General features: G+C 36.6%; 1 protein-coding gene across 48 annotated transcripts in view; it reads left to right on the forward strand.

Moving 5' to 3' along the window:
• LOC307184329 (teneurin-2-like) overlaps nucleotides 1–22,385 on the forward strand; it is a 2,867,364-nt gene that overhangs the window by 184,509 nt on the left and 2,660,470 nt on the right. For 37 of the 48 annotated variants that reach the window (XM_079917763.1, XM_079917760.1, XM_079917746.1 and 34 more), the window contains 2 exons: nucleotides 2,482–2,561; nucleotides 13,455–13,505. The exons of 3 other annotated variants lie outside the window; for them this stretch is intronic. The gene's annotated coding sequence lies outside the window, so the exon portion shown is untranslated. The remainder of the gene's footprint in view (nucleotides 1–2,481; nucleotides 2,562–13,454; nucleotides 13,506–22,385) is intronic. 8 more of the 48 variants (XM_079917749.1, XM_079917753.1, XM_079917769.1 and 5 more) reach the window with 2 other exon arrangements.

Here is a 22,385-nt window from a genome sequence, read left to right on the forward strand (position 1 = left end):
TAGAGTCTCTACTAACCATAGTTACCCAGTAATCTAAGCTTGTGGGAACATCTCACATGAACCCCCAGAATTTTCTTGGCAAGGGAAAGGAAATACGATGAATTGATCATCAGATCTTAAGGCTTCAGTAAGAAAGCAAGACTCTTTTGGTCCCATGTCTCTGGTCAAAGAGAGTCACAGCCCATTTACCTACTTTCACACAGGGTGAAGGAGTACAAATATGCCCTGGTGACAATTACTATCCCCTTTTAGATTAACTGTGAGACAGATAATAGGAAATAAAGGTCTTCCCTATTAGATATTATGAACATATGCATCCCTATTAAGTAGGAATTTCTTAATATCTAGGGGGAAATTTTTGCTACCTACTCTCATAAGAATTGAAAACTTCCTCGTAAATGAATATGACTAAAATCTGTATTTATAATTCCAAAGGAGTCATAAGCAAACTCTGACTAAATATCCAGTTTCTTTACGCCATTTGCCAGGAATTCAGGAAACAGGAAGGACATGATGCCACAGCACATCACTTTGATAATAAAGCTTGGAGAAATGTGATTTTCAAAGCTTGAACCTATCAAACTGATTCCAGTATTTGCCAGCTCCAGTCTCACATATAATTTTTCAACCAGGACAGGATGACAAAAAAAAAAAAAAAAAAAAAAAAAACTGCAGCAAGCAATGTGTCTGAGGTGTTAATATGGAATGCAGGTTCAGTTGCAGATGGGTTTTGGTTTAGATGCAATGAGACTGCCACACACAGAAAGACATTTAAAACATTACCTTAAGCTAAACAAACACCACTTTTCCAAGGTGCCTCATCATTAACCTTGGAATGTTGATATGCCCAGGGACAGAAAAGCAGAAAACAACAAGATGCAAGATGACAGGTTATAGAAAAGGCAAAGAGTATTTGGTGCGTGTGTGTGTGTGTGTGTGTGTGTGTGTGAGAGAGAGAGAGAGAGAGAGAGATCGAGAGCGAGAGCGAGAGTGAGAGAGAGAGAGAGAGAGAGAGAGAGAGAGAGAGAGGCAGAAAGGAGGTATTTAGCAATGGAGATGCTTGGTAGCTCCAGAATTTCTGATTATGTAGGGATCGTAGCATGTGCAATCTGATTTGTATGGATAGGGGCTTGAAGTTGCATTTTGATATCAGTTTATACTAATTATCCAAATCAAAGAGTCAGGATAGGTGGAGATAATGGGAGAGGGGGATATGGGTTGCTGCTTATTCACCCCGCAGATACCAACACTAATTGTGATCTTACATTTTCTATTTTTAGGGTTTTCCCCCTTTCCTACCCCAAACAGCAAAGTATTCATTGTTATTACAGAGTGCATAAGGCTCCAATTTTGTTCTAAAATTGTAAACATCTGGGGTAATTTAAAGACTATTTCAGTATTTATTTTTCCAAGTGTTCACAACAGTCTTAAAGTAGCTGTGTAGTATCTTTTCAGGTGAGAAGAAGTTGTAGTATGTGTTTTGCACATACAATATTGCTGGCAGGTCAGCCAAGTCCAATACTGTTACAATATGACAGTGTTGTCCTGCTGTACATTACATCAACAATTTTTATATAACAAAAACAGATTTCCTAGCCCTGGCTGATAGCGCATTTTCTCCAAGCAACTGTTGATAAAACACAATCGCAAGACAGCAAGAGAATTTGGATCGTCCCTTGGAGTTTGTTAAAATGGACTTGGCCTGTGCCTCTGCTCCTGATAGCCAGCTGTCTTTTCACTACCACATTTCTTCTTCCGTGAATGTTATTTATAGCTTTAAAATGTTCTCAAGGATAAAGTGGTAGCACACACAAGGCATTTTCGGTGCTAGGACGATGATGGAAGCACTCAAAGAAATAACTGTTGTACTAAGATAATCACTTTTTCATCCTTAAGGAAACCCATTGTGAAGGAGCGAGCTGCCACTTCTTACTGGCTATTGCACACTGCTGACAATGCCTCTTCCTTCTGTTCTTTTAAAGAGGACCTCAAATTAAACCTATTACACCTTAGATCCCAATTACATGGAAATCCACAACCTTTCCAGAATGTGTCTAAGCACTAACATGAAGACCCACTCCATTCAATATTTCTGCTAACTGGTTTAAAGTCTTGACATTGCCTGGTAAGAAGATTATAGAAATGCCTGAAGGACAATTCTGGGTATAAAACCAAATGCCCGCATGTGCATTACAATTGCCAAAAAAAACCCACAAAAAACTCCCTTTCATCTTTTTATTAATTGTATAATTAATGCATTCTGTGTACTGATAAGAATAATGCCATGTAATTAATTTTTAAGAATTAAAAAGTTGCCTTTATCCAGCCTCATGGTCTACTTTCATGTTTATAGCTGTGAATATAAATCCTCTTATCTAATTATAACATGACTGGTTTCATTGTTGAAACAAAGCAGTTCTTTGTCATTTTTTATTTGATTATGTAATATTTATTTTATTATATTAATTATAATCTATCCAGGAAAAAAAAGAAGACCCAAGGACTTAATATTTTAAGTCTTCCAAAGCTTATCAGAAAAATGCCATGCTGCTTTGGATAAGGTATGATATTTCATTTGTTTTCTGTGTCTGTTTTTGTCTTCCGTGATTACCCATTCTGTTTACCAAAAGGCTCAATTAGCATTTGAATAGTGAGCCAGAGAGCAGACAGGTTGAGAATTCTTATAGAACTAATTTGGCAGCCCTTCTCCTTTCCCCCCTTCTCTCTTCATAGCCTTTTCTTTGCCTCTAATCAAGCTGCAGTTATTAAAGCCAGAATAAAAGACCTGATTTTCCATTACATTGATGCATGCTGAACAGAGCCTTGATTTGCTTTTTCTTTCAGCAATGCTAATTGGACTCAAAGGGGAAAATCAGCAATGGAACTAGCATATATATATATATATATATATATATATATATATATATATATATATATATATGTTTTTCCAATTGTTTCTTTCCTTTAAGAGTATTTCTTTTAATGCTTCTCATAAATAATAAGGTTATTTAATTATCAATGCCTCAGGTTGGAGAAGTTTACAACTGACAGAACAATTTCTGATTTCTGCTTGGAAGAAAAAAAAAATGTACTGTGTATGTGAAATTTGGTTTAAGCTATGCCTGATCAATATACAAGAAAGAATTAATTTAATCACAACTGTTTTCAAGTACTATTTGCACTTCAGATAGCTGGGTAGCTTCCAGACTAAGCTGTCATCACCAGTCACTCTCCCCATCAGATAATGGTCTGGTATTGTTCATGAGACCATGCTGTTGAGACAGAACAAGTGCAGAACTTTACACAAGAAGCATGGTTGGGCTTCCCTGGTGGCACAGTGGTTGAGAATCCGCCTGCCGATGCAGGGGACACGGGTTCGTGCCCCGATCTGGGAAGATCCCACAAGCCGCGGAGCGGCTGTTCGCATGAGCCATGGCCGCTGAGCCTGCGCGTCCAGAGCCTGTGCTCCGCAACGGAAGAGGCCACAACAGTGAGAGGCCCGCGTACCGCAAAAAAAAAAAAAAAAAGGCGTGGTTAATATTAAATCCTCATCACTTTAAAGCCTCACTTTGAGCAGGAAGTGCTTATTTTAAAAGTATGAATCAACAAATTAACAGAGTTGCAGCTCAAAAGAAGAAAAGCAAATTTTCAGGTGGGTAGAGAGGATTTTTGATACACTAATTTATACACAATGTGCTATTTAGATACTACATGAAGATTAAAAGCAATTTCTTCAATTAGAGAAATGTTATTCCCTATGTCAATGTGCAAAACTTCCATTATTAAGGTGTTTATATTTTCATCTAATGCATCCCCTCCAATTATACATTTGGCAAGAGTCTCCTTGCGAACTATTTAACAGAAGCAAAACAAGACTTCATTTGGACATTTATGATTTAACTTCTACCCACTTGTTGAAATGAAGCTTTCTACCCACTCTAGGCATATCAAAGTGCTTTTATTTCCCAGAAAACTTCATGCTCTTGACTTTGGACCTGTGAACACAGTCTTCCGTGCTCTTGGAATCTTTCCTTTCCCCTCTGTACTTGGCTTCTTTCTATTCATTTTTCAAGGCTAAGCTTAAAAATTACTTCCTCTAAACGTCTTCCTTGATCCTTTATGCCAAATCCCATTAAAATATCACACAATTAACCCCACACTATATATAACTATAGGTTCCTTAACACATGTAGTCTAGCACCTGCCCCACTCTGTATTTATACCTTTACTTGTGAAATCTCTTACTATAGCCTCTGGGAACTTGTTAGAGCCTACCTGATTCATTTTTGCATTACCAATGCCTAGCACAATGCCTGGCAGAGTGGGGTTTTGGTGAATATGTATAGAATATGTGGAAGTAAATTAATTCAAGATTTGGTCCAACTTGAAAGGTCAAAAATGTAAAGAGAAATTTTGGTCTATTTATTGATTTACTTAAAAAACTGATTTAGGATTTAATAATTTATTACATTAAATCACCTGAGGATTTGAAATCATGTTATTGGCAAATGACATTTAAAAAACATATATTAGCCATCACTGTTTAATATGTCTCATATCGGTATATACTTTAATCCTTGGGTCTCTCTTCTCCCTCTTTAAAGTCACTGCAAACAACCTTAATCAGATTAATAACTCCCAAATTAATAACCACAGTCTAGACATCTCTTCTGAGCCCCAGACCCCTTTACAAAATTGCCTATGTGACATCTCTTCTGCAGTATCTCAGACATCTCATATTCCACATTGCTCAACTCATGATTATGCCCCCCAATACCTGGTCCCCTTCCACTCTCTTTTCTCAGTGAGTGGCAGCATCATCCATCCAGTCGTGCAAATCAGAAATCTTAGAGCCACTCAGGTTACCTTTCTTTACTTAATCTCATATCCAGTCCTATGAATCTCACCTTCTAAATACATAACTTTCTGGTCCAATCTGCTTATTTGACCTACTCCAATAGCTTCCCAAATTGGTTTACTTAAACCTATTATTGTCCTGCTCCAACTCAAGTGCGCTAAGAATTGTCTTTCCACTGCCAAGTTTGAGCATTTCATCTCCTTGCCTAAAAGTCTTTAATGTCATCCCATTACTCTTAGGTTTAAAACAAAACTAATGAACCTCACCTACACCAGTCTTCAAAGTTCAGTTCTACCTACCCCTCTAGCCTCATGTTATATTACATTCCCTATTGCTTTTCCTGTTCTTGTTTAAAGAGTCCAGCTTACATATCATAGGCTCTTCTCTCTCATAGACCTTTATACATTCTGTTCCTTCTATCCGTAACACCATTTCTTCACTTTCTTTCCCTGGTCAATTACTCTTATCTTTCAGATTTCTGGTCAATTTTTACTTGTTACGGGAACAATCTGCTATATCTGATTAGGTCAAAATATTTTACTCTGATAACACATTTAATTCCCTTTTAATATTCCTTGTCATGCCTGTGGTGCTACCTTTACATGATTATTTGATTAGTAATATCTGTTTTCTTGACCAGGCTGGGCTCCGTGAGAGCAGGGCCCATGTGCAGCGTAGTAATGGCCCACAGTATCATACAAGTCATGTTCGCCGAATGAAAAATAAATAAGTGAATGTCTGCCAAGTACTGTGCTAAGAGCTTTAGCTGCTCAATAAATATTTGTCAAATAAATGAACTGTTCAGTAAGCTGGGTATTTGGTAACATGGAAAGCAACTAAGTATCGAACTTTTTTCCTCTCTTAAAACATCTATTTCCATGATTTCTGTGTAACCTTTTGAGATGAATTATTGTTATGACAATGCCCGAAATGTACCTAGTATTATTATCTTATGAAATAACAATTCAGGAGGTATTTGTGCACCTTCCAAGTATGCTTTATGAGGTGAGAAAGAGCCCAAGTACTTGAAAAAGTAAAAGAAAAGAAGGCAAGTAAATGAATATTTATGGTGTCCCCAGCCCCCGCCTTGGTCCCTTGCCTCCACATGTTTTCTGATAATTCTGAAGATATTATTATCTATTCAGTTTTGAAAATAAGGAAGCAAAGTCCCTGAGAGAGTAAATGTTGTATTACCAATGGGTGGTTATACTGGAATGCAAATCTGTAACCATCCCCCTCCCTACGACTTCTCTTTGTATCTTACACAGGCATAATTTAACTGGTACAAGTATAATGTGTTAACCCAAACAAAATCGTTTCATCCTTGGCAGTCAAGTTTTTCAGTTTATGCATGTAGCAGCTAACTATTTTCAGTTCCATTTTAACTCCATTAATAAATAGTAAGTAAGCTCTTGCTGGGAACATATTTGTATTTGTTTTTTAAATACTTATTTCTCCCTGTTAGCATCTTTAAGGTAATTATATTTGGTTAATTTGCCTCTATTTTTTTTTCAATCTAAGCCAGCAAAAATAATCTTTATTTACCTTTGATATGTGTTTGTAATAGGTTTAATAGTGTCCCTCCAAAATTCATCTCCACCCAGAAACTCAGAATAAGAACTTACTTGTAAATACGGTCTTTGCAGATATAATTAGTTAAGGGTTGAGATAATGGTCATAATGGATTTAAGGTGGGCCCTAAATTCAATGACTGATGTCTTTATAAAAAGAGGAGAGAATACAGAGATACAAAAAAGAGAGTGATATGAAATAGGAGGCAGAGATTAGAATCATGTGTCTACAAACCAAGGAACGTCAAGGATTGCCAGCAACCACCATTAAGGCAGAAAGAAACAAGGAAGGATTCTTCCCTAGAGCATTTAGAGGGAACGCGGCCCTGCTGACAACTTGATTTTGGACTTTCAGTTTCTAGGACAGTGAGAGAATACATTTCTATTGTTTTAAGCCAGTCAGTTCGTGGTAATTTGTTATAGCAGCCCTAAGAAACTAACAGTGTACTGAATTACAATAATCCATTTCACTTTAGGGGAGTGTTCAGTTGAGAGATGCTTCTTAGATATGGTGTTCCTATGGGGCCCCATGCATGCCACCTTTTCAAAAGCATATGGGGAGCTGACTCATTAGTAATGTTTTAGTAGCTTTAAAAGAAGATAAGCAGATTTCTAGGTGCCCAAGGACTTTTAAATCGTGATGGATCTAGGGGACAAAAGTGCAATTTACTGTGCCTAAACCTGGCCATCTATTTTAAGGAAGAATATAGATAGGAATAAAACACTGAGTTTATTTTTGAGAGGGAGCCTGAGTGGCTGGGGAACTAGTTGTTTATGGGAGACAGGAGGGAAAAGTAGGGCAGGCTATTATGGAAGAGTTGATGTGCACACATTCACCCACTCTGCAACTTGTCATTCAAGTTTCCCAGCTGAAACAGTTTTTAAAAACAACCAAACTTTTATAAAGGACTAAATAAACCATCTCTGATATATAGAAAAATTTCTTCTCGCTTCCTATTCCACTCTTGGATCATTTTCTCCTATCTATGTCTGAAATTTCTTCTCTCAATTAACCACAGATAAGGATGACTTCTTTCAAAATCCAAACCTCTAAATTTTAGGAGGAAAAACACTGGCCCGAAGGTAAATTCATTCAAACCTCTCTGTGATACAGACCCAAGTGTGTATAGGGCAGACGATGTGCTGATCGTGCTCTTAGCTTCAGAAGATACAGATCGTTAAAACTCCTTCCCAGTAGCTGGGTTGTTTATTACAAAAGTAAGAATCACTAACATGTCCTCCTTGCTAGAACCATAAATCTGAAACCTCTCCTTATAAAAACTGATTTGACAACTGCGATACCATAGCGCCCCCTGGTGTTCCTATTCATATTGTCAGCTGCCTCTCGCAAACCATTTTATGCATTTCCCTTCCATTCTGCCCTCCTCTGACTTGTTTCTGATATCTAGGTTTCCATTTGTTTCTGAATTCTTCATCTCATCTTTCTGTGCTATTTAGCTACCAAATGGCAATTTTTAAGTCTATTTTTTATGATTGTCATGTTAATATCATCTTTCACACTCAGGTGGTCCCTAGAATGACTCTGCTTTTATTTAAGATCATTTCAGACACTCTGCTAGAGCACCTTAGATCTTCTACCTCCTTATTCTGAAATGCAGTTATTACTTGCACAGATCCTTCATACAAGTCTCTCTGCATATTCATACACTGGTTGAATCAACTGCAAACAAAAGTGCATAAAAGCCAAAGTGTCATGAAGAATTTTAGAAAACAACCATAGAACCGAATCAAAGCACTTGCAAATTTTTCCTCTTTCCAAATTAACACTCTATCAAAATAAAGGAGGCCACATTACCATTAACTGGTTTTTGTTGTTGCTGTTGTTTTATAAAGTATTTTTTATGACCAGGTAGGGGAAGCCTCTATATAGTCATTTTCTCTGAGCCAAACCTTGCTCTGAGCCAAAACTCTGTCACCTTGGACAAAAGATCTTAGATACATACGTTTAATTTATGACTTGAGATATATTCTGGGAGGTGCCTGGAGCCTGAGTCATGGGCAATTGCAGAATCCTGATAAAGTAAGATCTAGACCATGAAGACATTTTCCTAAGTTAAAATAATGTATACACTGGGATAAGGAGCATGTGTGTACGTTGACAAGAATGGACGTAAGGCTGACTAGCTTTTAAGACAGACAAGGAGGAGGGTGCTGTTTGGTATTTGTAATCATAAACGTCCATGTATGCCTTACTGGATTAGGAGCTGGTTGAAGACAGACATTGTAAGTAGTCTTCTTCCTGTTTCAGCATCAGCACAAAAAGCATTTGATGAATTTTGTGTGGTTCAAAGAATTAATCCATGAATGAGTACTGTAGGCTCTTAATTGGCAGTATCCTTCCTTTCTAAATTAATCTTGTAGGGCTCATTCAGAATGAAAGTCAGGGCTTCCCTGGTGGCGCAGTGGTTGAGAGTTCGCCTGCCGATGCAGGGGACACGGGTTCGTGCCCCGGTCCGGGAAGATCCTACATGCTGCGGAGCGGCTGGGCCCGTGAGCCATGGCCGCTGAGCCTGCGCGTCCGGAGCCTGTGCTCCGCAATGGGAGAGGCCACAACAGTGAGAGCCTGCGAACCGCAAAAACGAAACAAAACAGACAAACAAACAAAAATGGAAGCCAAAGAAAAATAGGACTTCAAACATTAGTTTGCCACTGAATATTTAGTTTGTTTTATTTATATTTTCTCAAACAGTATGTGATACCTTTATAAAATACCCTACAAAGTTCTTGGGATAGATATAATAAATATGTTACCAGATTCAAATACATATACTAGATATTCTGGAAGTCAAAACAAAACCAAAAAGTAAATCGTATATAAACTACTTAATTTCCAAATTGTACTCTACAAATAAGCCTTTTAAAAACTGATTAATAAATATTTATTAGCCAGTCTCTGTGGCTCACCTCTGTTGAGCAAAGCACAGTGCTGACATAGTTTTCAAGAATTGTGGGCCTCAACTGGTGATATAGTAAACCCTGGGGCTTCTGCTCTCAAAAATCTTGTAAAATAGTGTTTCCTGGATATCCCATCACTTGGTATAGCATAATATGTGTGATCTGCTTTCAGCTAGAATCAAATGTGAAAATGAAACCCCTCCCACTATGGCAGCACTGGGCAGATACAGACCACCAAGTTCAAAGTCATGACCAAAGAAGACTGAGGAATGGTAAAGCACAGGATCCCAAAGGGTATGAAGGAGGACAAACCACACTGACAAATAACTAAAACTAGCAGCCTCTTTGGGATGACAAATAGCTAGGGGCAGGCCTTTTGCAAAGCACATTACAGGAAGGAGTGCAGTTATTAGACATGGCCTTAATATGTACTTTCAATTGTTGTAGTTGGAGAATGTAAATTCTATTGTTGCTTTGGCTCTCTGTCAAATTATAAAACAACATGTGCTGATTGTTAAAAAAAATTGAAAATACAGTATATCCCTGGGCTCATTCATTATCACTCCTAGATGGAACTACGGTGAAAAGTTTTGTAAATTTAATTTCACGTCATTTAAAACTGCATCTAATAAGCTTAAAAAGACATAAATTATTATGTAAAATAATACTTTATATCTCTCTCCCTCCCTGTGTATGTGTGTATAGACATATGGTTTTAAAAACATAAATGCAATTTTATAACATTGATATGAATATCCTGATAGAATTAAGTGACCACTCTAACAGACTTATAAAAGACAAAAATACTAATTATGGGGCACAGAAAGAAGAATTAGCAGACTGTATGTGTATGTGTATAAAGATGGAGAAGCTGGACAAAAATGGAACTAATTTCTTTTCGGTGTACCTGAATAGGAGTGAAACTCCTAAGTAAGGAAGAATTTAAAATGTGTATCATAACTCTCTTGAGTTTATCTGTTTTGTCTGTTTTATTCTAGTACTGTACACCATACACTACACACAAATATATTCAATACTGAAACTCTGGTCATTCTCGACCTTATCTTTCACAAGATGAATAATTCTTTAACATGTTATTAGATTCAACGAACCTTATCTTATGATTACTGTCAACATTCTGATTCCTAGCGTGACATGATCTAGGGAATTCTCACCTGTCATAGAAGGTTGCCCTGACAGAGTTTATTCTTGTCTGAATATGCTCACGTCATAATTATGCCAGCATTTCCTCTCTTGGTGTTCAGTGGGATATTCTTTCTCAAGATTTTAGTAGGAGAGTTATGGGGGAAAATGTTCCATGTAAAAATAAGTTTGGGGAAGATAGGTGAAACAAAGTTTCCCAGTAGTTCAGGAATTCTGAGGCTCCATAAAATACTAATGTGTGTTATGCATACCAAAGAAAGATGTAGGATGCCTGTTTTCCAAATGAATTTCTTCAAGGAGCCTTATTTTGAGCAGTGGACCTGTTTATGTCTTCTAGAACTAGTATTTGACAGAATCTAGTTTTGGAAATATTGTTTTAGTCCTAATAGTATACAGCACATTAAGTTATTGAGATTGGGGTGATCAATTCAAGCATATTCTGGGAAAACTCAAGCAGAGACATATTTTTTAAAGAGGTGAGGAAAGCCCAGTAATTTCTGCATTTGCAAGATAAGTCCATTTTTTAACTTGTATTTTAAAAATATTAGTATATTAAAGTGCCAGTGATTTTTCTCTTAATTGTCTATCTGGAGACAAACAGCTAGAAGTTGTAAGACCCCAAAAGGTAATTGGCAGGAACACTGATGATCTCTGTTGTACAAAGTTTACATCTATCTTTGTGAAACAAGATATCTTTTGTATCATTATCTTATTTCAAAATGATTAATACTTTTTACTTCATTTTAGTAGAGATTTTTCTTCTCCTTTAAGTTTATATTAGCTTCAAGAAAAAACTTACAGCCTAGCCTGGTGTCGACTTAAAAAATTTGCACGATGTGAGACTTGCGAGTTAAGTTTTATTTGGGGCAAAATGAGGACTGCAGCCCAGGAGACAGTACCTCAGAGAGCTCTGAAAAACTGCTCCAAAGAGGTGGGGGGAAGGTCAGTATATATGTGATCTTGGTGAAGGGGGAAAGCATGCAATCGAGCACATATTTTTCGTAGAAGTTTTCTGCCAGTCTTATGAAAGTTACTGCTAGTCACAAGGAGATGTCACCATGAAGGATCTTAGTGCTTTCCTAGATACAAGAATTGGGCTCACAACATCGGCTCCTGAAAATACCTAACTATCTGAAGACCTGTTCTGCCACTTTTTCCCAGAGCACAGAGTGCCTCATGTCAGCTCTCCACCCTGAACTCCTTTCGGGGGATGTTGAAAATCAGCAGCGGCAGCAACACATGATTTAATCCTTGTAGAGGTAGATGGCAAGTGCCAATTGTAGTTACACTGGGTTTAGTCATTTGACTCTGTTCTGTTCATCAGTGTTAGAAAATATTCATATTTTCACAATATATGTAGCATCAGATAGTCCTTTAAATATTTTGGACCATTTTTATTTGGTAGTTTTCCTTCTAGCAAGAGTTTTTGTTACGTACAGGTGCTTTTATACCTTTGTCACTGATTACTCTGAAAAGAGTCTCTCAGTTGGCAGCAGATCTACTGAGAAGAGAAATACATTGTCATTAGAATCAAAGAAATATATTTCAATGGACAGTATTTTTACTTCATGAATTGCTTTGGAGTTGAATAACTTATCAAGTATAAAATAGTGAGGGGCACGGATTCTTTTGACTGCTACATTATAAAAATATAACCCTTTCTGTAATAAAGTCATAAAGCTCACCATTTTGCACCATTAAATTCTAGACTAATAAAACTGGCTTCTGAAAAGAGAAAAAAAATGGATTCCCTTTATTTTGATAGTAAATGAATGAATGTGGGAAAAACAGAATCGATTTTATTCTAATTTTATTTATCGTGTAAAGTGTTAAATGACAAAAATGCAGCTGAGTAAATTTAAGGATCAAATTGGCATTATTAAATGATTCATGAATCGGCCAGCAACCCATCTAGCAAAGGGAAAGGAGCTCCACCGAGCAGTAGAAAAAGAAATGTTTTTAAAGGTGGAAAGGGGGCAGTCAGAAGAAATAATTAGCAAAGAATTCATTGTTTCAGGCAAGGGTGCCCTCCAAAAGGGAAGGGAAGGGAAGGGCTTATCAGGCAGATTACCTCACTTAGTGCTGACCAGATAATCCTGGGTTGACTGGTTAAAGGTTACGGGAATTGCGGGGATTGAAACTGCAATCAGGTTAAACTCTCGGTTTGGTGACGTACGCTTAGCACAAGTGATTCCATTTGGGCCCTGTTGACTCCTTTTTTTTAAACAATTCCCCTTTTTTGATCCGACTCTCAGCTTAACTGAGAAATGCTATCAAAATTTAAGGCATTAGTGCAACTCTCTGCCACTGCTCTGTAGTTCTCACAGCTTTTGTTGATCCTGTGGGGTATTCACAGGTCACTGCAATTTTTTGGCTTAATCTCTGTGATATTCATAGGCCACTACTTCAGGCTTACAATCTTTTACATGGTCATCCTCTTCATTCCTTTTGTGATGTTCCAGTGTGAGGGAGAGCATTTGCTTGGTGGTTAGCAGCTGTGGCCACACATCTAAAGCTTTTGAGGGAATCTAATGCACCAGAGAGATTACTGTAATTATTATAAGCAGGATAATTCCTGATGTGTGGAGTGCACTTTCGAGCTGTAGACTCCAGGACCCAAACCAATCAACATCAAATGAGTCACAGAAAGACCCCTTGAAGGAGCCACCTTTTAAAGCCAAGTAGTTGCTCAGTGATCTTATTTAATTGCATTTCAGTTTCCCCAGAAGAGTTAATCCAGGTGTAGCAGGTGGTGTTGGCCACAACCCTGTACCTCCCTACTCACCTAAAATATAATCAAGTGCTATCCTGTTATCAAGAACAACTTTGGCCAGAGAGGGTAGGATTTTTTGGGGGGGTTTGGGGTGGAGCTATTGCCTTAGCTATTTTCAAAAATCAAGGAGAGGTTCCTGATCATATTCTCGTTTACATTTATTCCTAACCAGAGAAGTATGGCCCGCTAAAGGAAGAAAATCCTGAATCATGAGCGCCTCCTGGTAAGTCCCTTCTAACTTGATGATGCAAATTTAGGGAAGTTGACCAATGAGGTGTCTTAGTTGGCTTGTGGAAAGTTAGGGGCACAGTTAGATAACCTAAAAGGCATTGTCCAGTTACATGCCAGCCATCTAAGCATTCAGAGGCCCAAAGAGAACAATAACTACCTCAGACGAAGGTAAGTCGTGCCAGGGCACAAACCACTTTTCTTAAGGTGGGGAAATGGATATATTTGCAGGGATTGTTGCATTTGCACATTCAAGCCAGGAGTCGGTTAGGTTTTCTTCTAGCCTGAAATAAAAAGCTGTCCTAAAGTCCAGAGGTTACCCCCCCCTTAACAATGGCCTGGGGGATATGGATGATGGTATTATCTTTCCCGGCCAATGCCAAAGTACGGGAAAGAAAGAGAAGAGAGGGTTTCATGTTCAGTTAAAGTATGAAGTCTTGATCCGGTGTCTTGGGATGAAGCATTCTGCCTCAATGTTAGCTACTTCTCTTCCTAGTCAGTTTGATTTGGAGGTCTTTAATGGTAGGACCAGATGTCAGGTGGAGCTTCTTTAGCTGTGTGACATGTACTCAAGACTAAAGTCCCTGAAGTTTGTTTGCCATCTGGGTATTGAAGAGGACCTGGTATAGTCTCTTCCAAGGAGGTTCAAGGGCAATCTTTGTTCTTACTGATTCCAACTCAGAAGGGTCAGAGAAAACTGTAAATGTTAGTTTGGAGAGCTGTAGCCAGATTTGCAAAAACATTGCAGTAAAACAATAGCTATCTCTAAATGGCAAAAGAGTTAAAAAATGCCCATTATTAAAGATCTGATGAGAGTTCATGATCATGGAATTGACAAGGAAATTTGGTTATTTTTGTGATATACAGCATTTCCAGATGATAACTGGATTTATGACTGATAACATTATACCAGGACATATCAAATTTCCAGGAATTTCACATAATTTCTGGAACATTTATAACATATACCTATACAGATACAACATAAAGAAGGCTTAGTATTACTTCATCTTTGATAATACTTCCCATGTAATTTAACATATCAAATATGCCTAATTAGTTTAACATTTCCTTTTTTTAAAAGAAGAGAAGATCCTTTTATGTTCCAGGAGCCCTCTGAAAAATTTCATAGTTCAAGGTCAAAAGGACTTCATTTAGAATTTGATTTTAGGCAAGTTTATCAAAAAGGCTTTAAACATTTGTTCACATAGGACCATAGTTCACTGTAAAACAATAGTTAGTTATCCATTTAACCAAAGTGACAATTAGAGACTTTGCAGGCAAATATAGAAAATTACATAATTGTTCAACAACAAAACAAAACCCTTAGCTCTTTTAGTAGAGAAAACTTGGTTTTAAGTAATTAAAGACCTGATGAAGACAGTGTGAAATACAATTATTTTGATAAAACATAGAATCTTTGTTTTTTAAGGCACATTACTTTTAAGAAAAATCCTTTACAATGCCTCATCAAGAGCAGACCAATAGTCCATAAAACTTTGTCTTTTTAACATAGAAAAAAACACTAGGTCGCTTTTCATACCAAAGAGCATTTACTTGATTAAATTCTTATCAATCTTAGCCAATCCTGACTGCATATAAAATTCCTTTCCCTTATTATGTCAGTAGTTTTAATTACACATATTAGAATTTTAAACCTTTAATAAGTAGTGAAAACTAAGAAGTAAGCAATCATGAATTGTATTTTACATTAGCTTTCTGTAGCTTGGCTGATTTATAAACACTTCTTATGATTTCTAAAAATGTGATTTTTTTATAGTGTGGCACAAAACACAATATTTTGGTTTACTAATAAACCCAAATATTTTTAATTCCTCTGTAAAATGAAGCAAAACATGGATAAATCTATGTTCAGTAATTAATGTTTCAGTATTTTATTTTATTTGGGAGTGATCTGGGTATTTAATGAATTTACCTTAATATTTAACTTAGCAAAACTTTAAGGTTTCAGGTTACCAAAAATTGGGGGAAATTATTTCAAAATTCACCTAGAACCTTTTATCTTACATCCATTTAATCTACTTGTTTTTAACAATTAGGTTTAGTTTACATATGAAAATTTTATCATACCAAGTTATTTTCATTACTGACAAACTTTGTAATGTGAACTTATTTGACTAATAAACCCAGGTAGAATAAAAGTTGTATGTTTGTATTATATTCAGTATTGATAACTCTAAAGATATCCCTGTTTTACTTAAACAAAAGACCTCAAACTAGCTTTTATTTACTAAAGATTAGTCCTAGACTACATAAACTTGAAAAGCATTTGAGTTACTTTCTGTTTTATTTCTTTAATTCATATAAATGCTTGCTTGGTTTTAAGGCATTTAAATAGAGCTCTTTTACAAATTAATTTTTAGCAATACTATCTGAAGGTAGAAAATAACACACATCTAAAACACACATATATAGAGAGAAAGACACATGTAAAGTTCACTAGTTATGAAAAAACTGTTGGAATAAGTTAAGTTTATCTGCCCAGATGGCTGAAGCTTCTACTAATATTTGTGGAGAAGACATATGATTTTTCATTTGCCAAATTTCAAGTGACCTTTCCCCTTTTTGTTTTCCTTCGGATAAGAATTGTTTCCCTGAAGTTTACAGAATATTTACATCTTAAAGACAGAGGAAGGGAATGCAAATTCCTCTTAGAAGAGCTTTGGTTTCCCAAGGCCAATATTTATAAGCCATTTGAGATAAACAGGAGAAGTTTGGGGATTGAGAAAAGGAGTAGGTGAACTTTGAAGTGTCTTTAGAGTGGTATTTCTAGGTTTGCAAAGATTTGTAAAATAAGGACAGTTGCTCTCAATTCCTCAGAGAACTCACTAGTAGCCTAAGTGACATTGTAGGTTGATCCACCATAAATCTTCGTAAATATCCTGTCAGTTTGATAGGATCTTTAGCCACAATTAGAGTTCAACCCACTTTTCCATCCAGGTATATTTTGTGGCCCCCAGTCTGACAGTTACTAAGCCAAGTTCTCAGGATGCAAAATTCTTGGGTTTCTTTAGAAATATTTTGGCCATTTTCGTAGATATTTATAGCTTATGGGACCATAGTTTTTAAATAGCTGTGGTGGTAGAAGGTGGTATACCTGACTTTGGAGTTTAAGGATTCTATTTTATTATTATTATTTATATATATTTTTCAGCTAAGCCTTTGGGTCTCTAGGAGCCAAACTAATACCTAAAAGGGATGTGTCTATGGTAGGGGACTGTGTACAGGAAGTAAAATGTAGTCCATGACATAGAAATTTTCTTGAAGTTGGCAGGTGACCTAGTGTCAATCTAACCCATTCCATGACTAACTTATCCTAACGCAGGAGTCTTCGGGTGTGGGAGCAACAGCTCTAATACCTCTTAAGTGCTTTATTCATGCCCACCAATCTTTGCAGCTTTTTGACTTCTGCAATTCCCATTAGCAACTGGCCTTTAGCTACACAAAATAAGACAAACATGTGCACCTTAACATATGGCAGTAACCAAGAGTTGTTGCTGTGTCCTGGCCAAGAGAAGGCCCTGTGCGTACCACCAGTAATTCCTGTGGAAGCTGGGCTGGGGAAAGGCTTGAATCACCAGACCTCAACAACTGGGGACTGTGCCCTACCAATAACAGTTCCCACCTGGATCTCTGGACAAAATCCAGGGCTGGAGATTTTCCACTTGATCTGCAAAGCTAGGCACTTGGCTCCAGGTAGAACTGTCTGCCAGGTCAAGCTATCCTGCCCTGTATTGGAAAGCCAGTTACATTGGGAGCTCAATGCAAAGAGAGCAGAGCTCAGAACAGAGAACTTACCCATGGCCCTCAAAAATGGCAAGAAAGTGAACTCAAAAAGGGGTTCATGGATATCACTCTTGTGTTTCTCCTTATCTCTGATGCCGTCAGAAGTTTGCTTCAGGTCCCAAATTCAACTGAGTACATTTAAGAATCAAATTGGCTTTCTTAAACAGCTCGTGAATTGGGCAGCATCCCATCTAGCAAGTACAAAGGAACACCACTGAGCTGTAGAAAAGGAAAGGTTTTTAAAGGTGGAAAGGGGGTGAAAAGAAGAAATTATTAACAAGCAATGCACTGTTTTAGGCAAGGTTGCCCTCCTAAGGGAAACAGAAGTGCCTATTGGGCAGATTACCTCACATAGTTGCTGACTGGGTAATTCCAAGTTAACTGGTTAAAGATTACATTCCTGGGGGGTTAAAATGCAATTTGGTTAGGTATTAAGTATTGATTTGGTGACGTGAGCTTAGCGCAAGTGACTCCATTTTGGGCCTGTTGCCTCTTTTTTAACAAATGCTAATTAAGACACATTTATCTACTAAATGATTTAACATATATAAAGCATTTAACTAAATTTCTCATGCAATAATTCTATTTCTTTACCCTTTTACTGATAAACAAAAAACAAACTCTCAAAACTTCACACACTAAAAGTAAAAAGTGTCAATTATGTCAGTAAATCATTATTTGAGTGAATAGAAAAAAAAATTTACTGATTATAAAACATCAGCTGCCATCTGTTGAGTAGCTACTATTTATAGAAGATGTAACCCTCCGTTTTCCCAGTTGTTTCAGGGTAAATTCTAGAATTCACATCTATTGTTCAGGAACCCATTTTTACCTGAAGCTGAGGTGTGAGGTCAGCTGAACCTGAGTTATAAGGGTTAAAATGAAGGATAGGTGGTTTCCTCAAAAGAAATACTGGGTGCATGTTACCAAAATAAAGGGGATTAATACTTAGTAGGAAAATCAGGGTTTTTACATCTTCCAACCTTTTAAAAAGAATCAACAGCACTTAAATATTTAACAGGATTTTAATCCTCAGCCTTCTTCCACTTGTAATGGTATGGGATATTAGTTTATTTAATGGCTTTATCTTGAGTTCTTAGCTGCTTTCTGGATCTTTCACTCCATCCCTTTGCTAGTCCCTTATCTTATACCTACCATTACGTGTAGATATTTCCCAGCATTCCACCTTCTGCCTCTTGTCTACTATCTTCTTCCCTTAAACAAACATGCTGGGGCAGTCAGATTGTTGTTGATTACAATAAGGAGAATGGACTCAATTCTACAGCAATAACTTCCAAATTAGGAGCAGTAAATGTTCTCTCCACTTCTAACTTTTGAGGGACGGTTCTGGCCATTGTCCTGGCAGAAAGCTCAGGACTGAATCTGTCCCAGTGATTTCTGGAAATGGGCAAATAATACTATCCATTGAAGCTGAAATGTTTAAGGAAAAGTTAGGCCATCGGGAAAGTTTTGTTATTACTTAAATTTATAGATCTATCAGTTTCTCACCCAAGAGGCATTTTGATCACTGGCCCAGAATATAGATTAATGACGATCATTTGCAAATAGATGTTTTCTCTTACGAAAACAAAGTGGGAAAACCAAGTTTTCAATGCTTCCTACTGAAAGGATTTCAAAGAGGCTTATTTGCATTACTAAGTAAGATTAAGTTGGTATTCAGTTATTTTCTTTTGACACATGAGCAACTACTCACACAACATGTTTATTATGAAATTCAGTGAAAATAAATTACAAATAAGAAAGAAAAGATGGAGATTTATTTTGGAAATCTATTTCCATTTAATATTGTCCTGCTATTTGACATTAGGTTATTTTGTTTTACTAACAACTGAAAATCAAGATGTTCTGAGGAAAGTACATGTTCATATGAAGATGTACTACATATGTAAAAAACTTTAAGCAGCAAATCACATTTAAAATAATTGAGCACTTTTTATATCCACAGCTATACAAGTTTAATTGAATATTAAAGTTTGAAATCCGTAAATACCAGGAAATATTTTTAAAATTTCAAACATTTTAATAGACTAGTTTGTGGAAGAAAAGAGAAAAAAGTTTTGAGTCAACATTCTCTGAATAAAGAAGACTGAAAATGAGCACTTTTATGTGTGGCTAAGTCATCACCAGAAAACATAATAGCTACTTATCCTTGCAGTCATTCCATCATATGTAGGCAATGGAATTTTGATCTCTTGGAATTTATAATTGAAGAGAAGTAATAGTGAAGAGGAATATGAGTTAATTGTTGGGTATTTGGGATGACATATTTTATATCTTCAAGGTGCATTCTTTAAGAAAGTTACATAGGGCTTCCCTGGTGGCTCAGTGGTTGAGAGTCCACCTGCTGATACAGGGGACACGGGTTCGTGCCCTGGTCTGGGAAGATCCCACATGCCGCGGAGCGGCTGGGCCCGTGAGCCATGGCTGCTGAGCCTGCGCGTCCGGAGCCTGTGCTCCGCAACGGGAGAAGCCACGACAGTGAGAGGCCCACGTACAGGGAAAAAAAAAAAAAAAAGAAAGTTATATAAGTGTATTTTTGATACAAGTGACAGTTTCTCAGTTCAGTAATTTGTTACTACTCATTGTCTGTTTCTATTTTATTCAGGTGCTTGCAATTATTTTTTATATCCTATGTACAAAAATTATGAAGTATTTGTAATCAACATATCACTGATGACAAAGGTACAAACAGTTAAAGTTGCAAACAGACATTCAGCTAATAATTTCTTCACTAGATCTTGGAGCTAGAGAGTTTACTTGGCTTTCATCTCCTGCCTTTAAAAGATTTGATGTTACGGACTCCCATCCCTAAAGATGTTACATCATATGCTCAGTATCAAAAAGCTAGTAAAGTGATAAGAACTTCGTTTTAGTTCCAGGCAGCATTGCACTACCTCATGCTTTAAAACAAAACCAAGGAAAAACAATAAAAAGCATTACACTTTGTTTTCTTCTAATAGCAGAGCTAACGAGTAAAATTTCACTTTTACCAAAAGCCTTTAAAAATTAACAGGAAGCGTGTATGAAATTTAATGACTGATTGAGCCATAATATATTATTCATGTAATGTTGGAACCATACATCATTCACCTGGATATAAGAAAAAAAAAATCTTTCTTTGCAGAATTATTTGAGAGAGCATTATGTGGAAGGAATCATTGGTCCCACTCCATACAATATTCCTTATCTCATTTTATGTCTCTGATGAATTTTAAGTAAATACTTAACTAGTTTTTATAGCTGTTACTATATAAAAGTTCACAAAGAAAAGAGAGGAAAAAAAGCATAAAATTATGAAGAATTAAGATAAGTTACTCAGATTATTATGGAAGGAAAATAATGTGCCACCAGAAAAACAAGTAAGAGTGGCCCAATTCTCAAGAAATCTATATTCCGTTTCTAATTTTACCTCTGAATGATGCTCTGACTTCTGAAAAGTTTCTTGGCTAACTTTTGACTGTTAACTGAGAAAATTCTCCTTGAAATGGTAAATAATAGTTGCCACCTAGTAGGTGCTAAATACTGTAGCGCTAAGATTGCTACTGGAAAATATCATCAGTTTCTCATTATTGTCTTTGGGTTATCTTCAGAGCACTATATATATATAGATGATTAAGCAAACAAAGTAGAAATATCCCTGTAGGCAAATGTAAATTATAGACAAAAATCCTTCTTACAAAGAGTGGGAACACAATTGGTCATATTCCTGCTGCTAATCTGAACACAGTATTTCAATATGAGAAAGCTACCTAGATATATAGCCAATAATTTCTTTTTTGAGATGACCAATGTATAAACTTTTTATTATTTAAAATTTTAAATGTTATTTCTTTTTTTTAATGTTATTTCTTATACAAAGTGTTCTCTTTTTTATTTATCCCCGATATATCTTTGTGAAGCAGTGATGGCATTATTACAAATATTCATCATTACACCTTCAAAATAATTACTCTGAAAAACAGTTCCAATAGCTTTTTGAAGAACCACTTCCTCTTTTAAACCTAACCCAGTTATGATTATCTTTCCACAAGTAGCCCCTTTTCTCACCTTCATTGCAAGCAGGACTTGAAAAAACTATGGACCAGATTCAATTCCAAAATGCATTAAGAAGTAATGAATATTTTACTGAAGTATCAAAGGGAGATGTAGCCATGAGATAAAACTTCCTAAAATCCTCTTTAAAACTCTATATTCTCCACTTACCACCCAGAACTCCTTTGCCACTAAAACCATCTCATTTCCTACCTCCCATCTCCCTACCTGGTGTAGAGGGTGGGTGCAGGAACAGGCAGTAGGAGGTGGGAGAAACTCTCAGCTTCATGCACCTGATGAAATTACTCCACAGAGGGAGAGAATTTGAAGTTCTGTAAACTGAGTCTTATGATGATATGGACATGGGTTCAAAGCCCAGTCCTGGGATTTACCAGTAGTAGTACATTTGGAAAGTTTTTAATAACTGTGAGTCTCTCTCTTTTTTTTTTTTCCAAGTTGTAAAAGTGGAATTTAATTTCTTACCTCATAAAATCTCTGTGAGGATTAGATGATATGAGGTAGTAAAAATGTGCAGCATATGCTAGACCTTTAATAAAAGTTAGCTTCTTTCCCTATTTAGACGTTAGTGAGCAGACTTCTTTGCTTATATCCTGAGGATACTGGATTCCTAATGCTTCTTGAGAATTTTGTTGTGCTCCTTTTTCTGTTCCACTCTGGTCCCAGTGAGTAAACCTCTTACTCTATGTCCAGATGTCTCAGTGAGCACTGACTGCATATAATATTCCAACACAAATACAAAAAGTGTATTCCATACCCTGTGGAGCCAGGCTAATGTTTAAGAGCCTTAGCACAATGAAAATGATTTTTTAAAAAGAATTTGACAATTCTAATCTATTGAGTTAAGTGACTGTAATTCACTAGTCATTCTGCAGAGGGTTTGGGGGTCTGGCAACAGCAAAGTTAGTGGTTTTGATGTTACAATTTTATTTTGTCAGTTACAAAATACAAGATAAAGTTTAATGCAAGGGGCTCATCGTGACCTTGTCCTTTCTTT

The sequence above is a fragment of the Stenella coeruleoalba genome, assembly GCF_951394435.1.
Source record: "Stenella coeruleoalba genome assembly, chromosome: 3".
Lineage (NCBI taxonomy): Eukaryota > Metazoa > Chordata > Mammalia > Artiodactyla > Delphinidae > Stenella > Stenella coeruleoalba.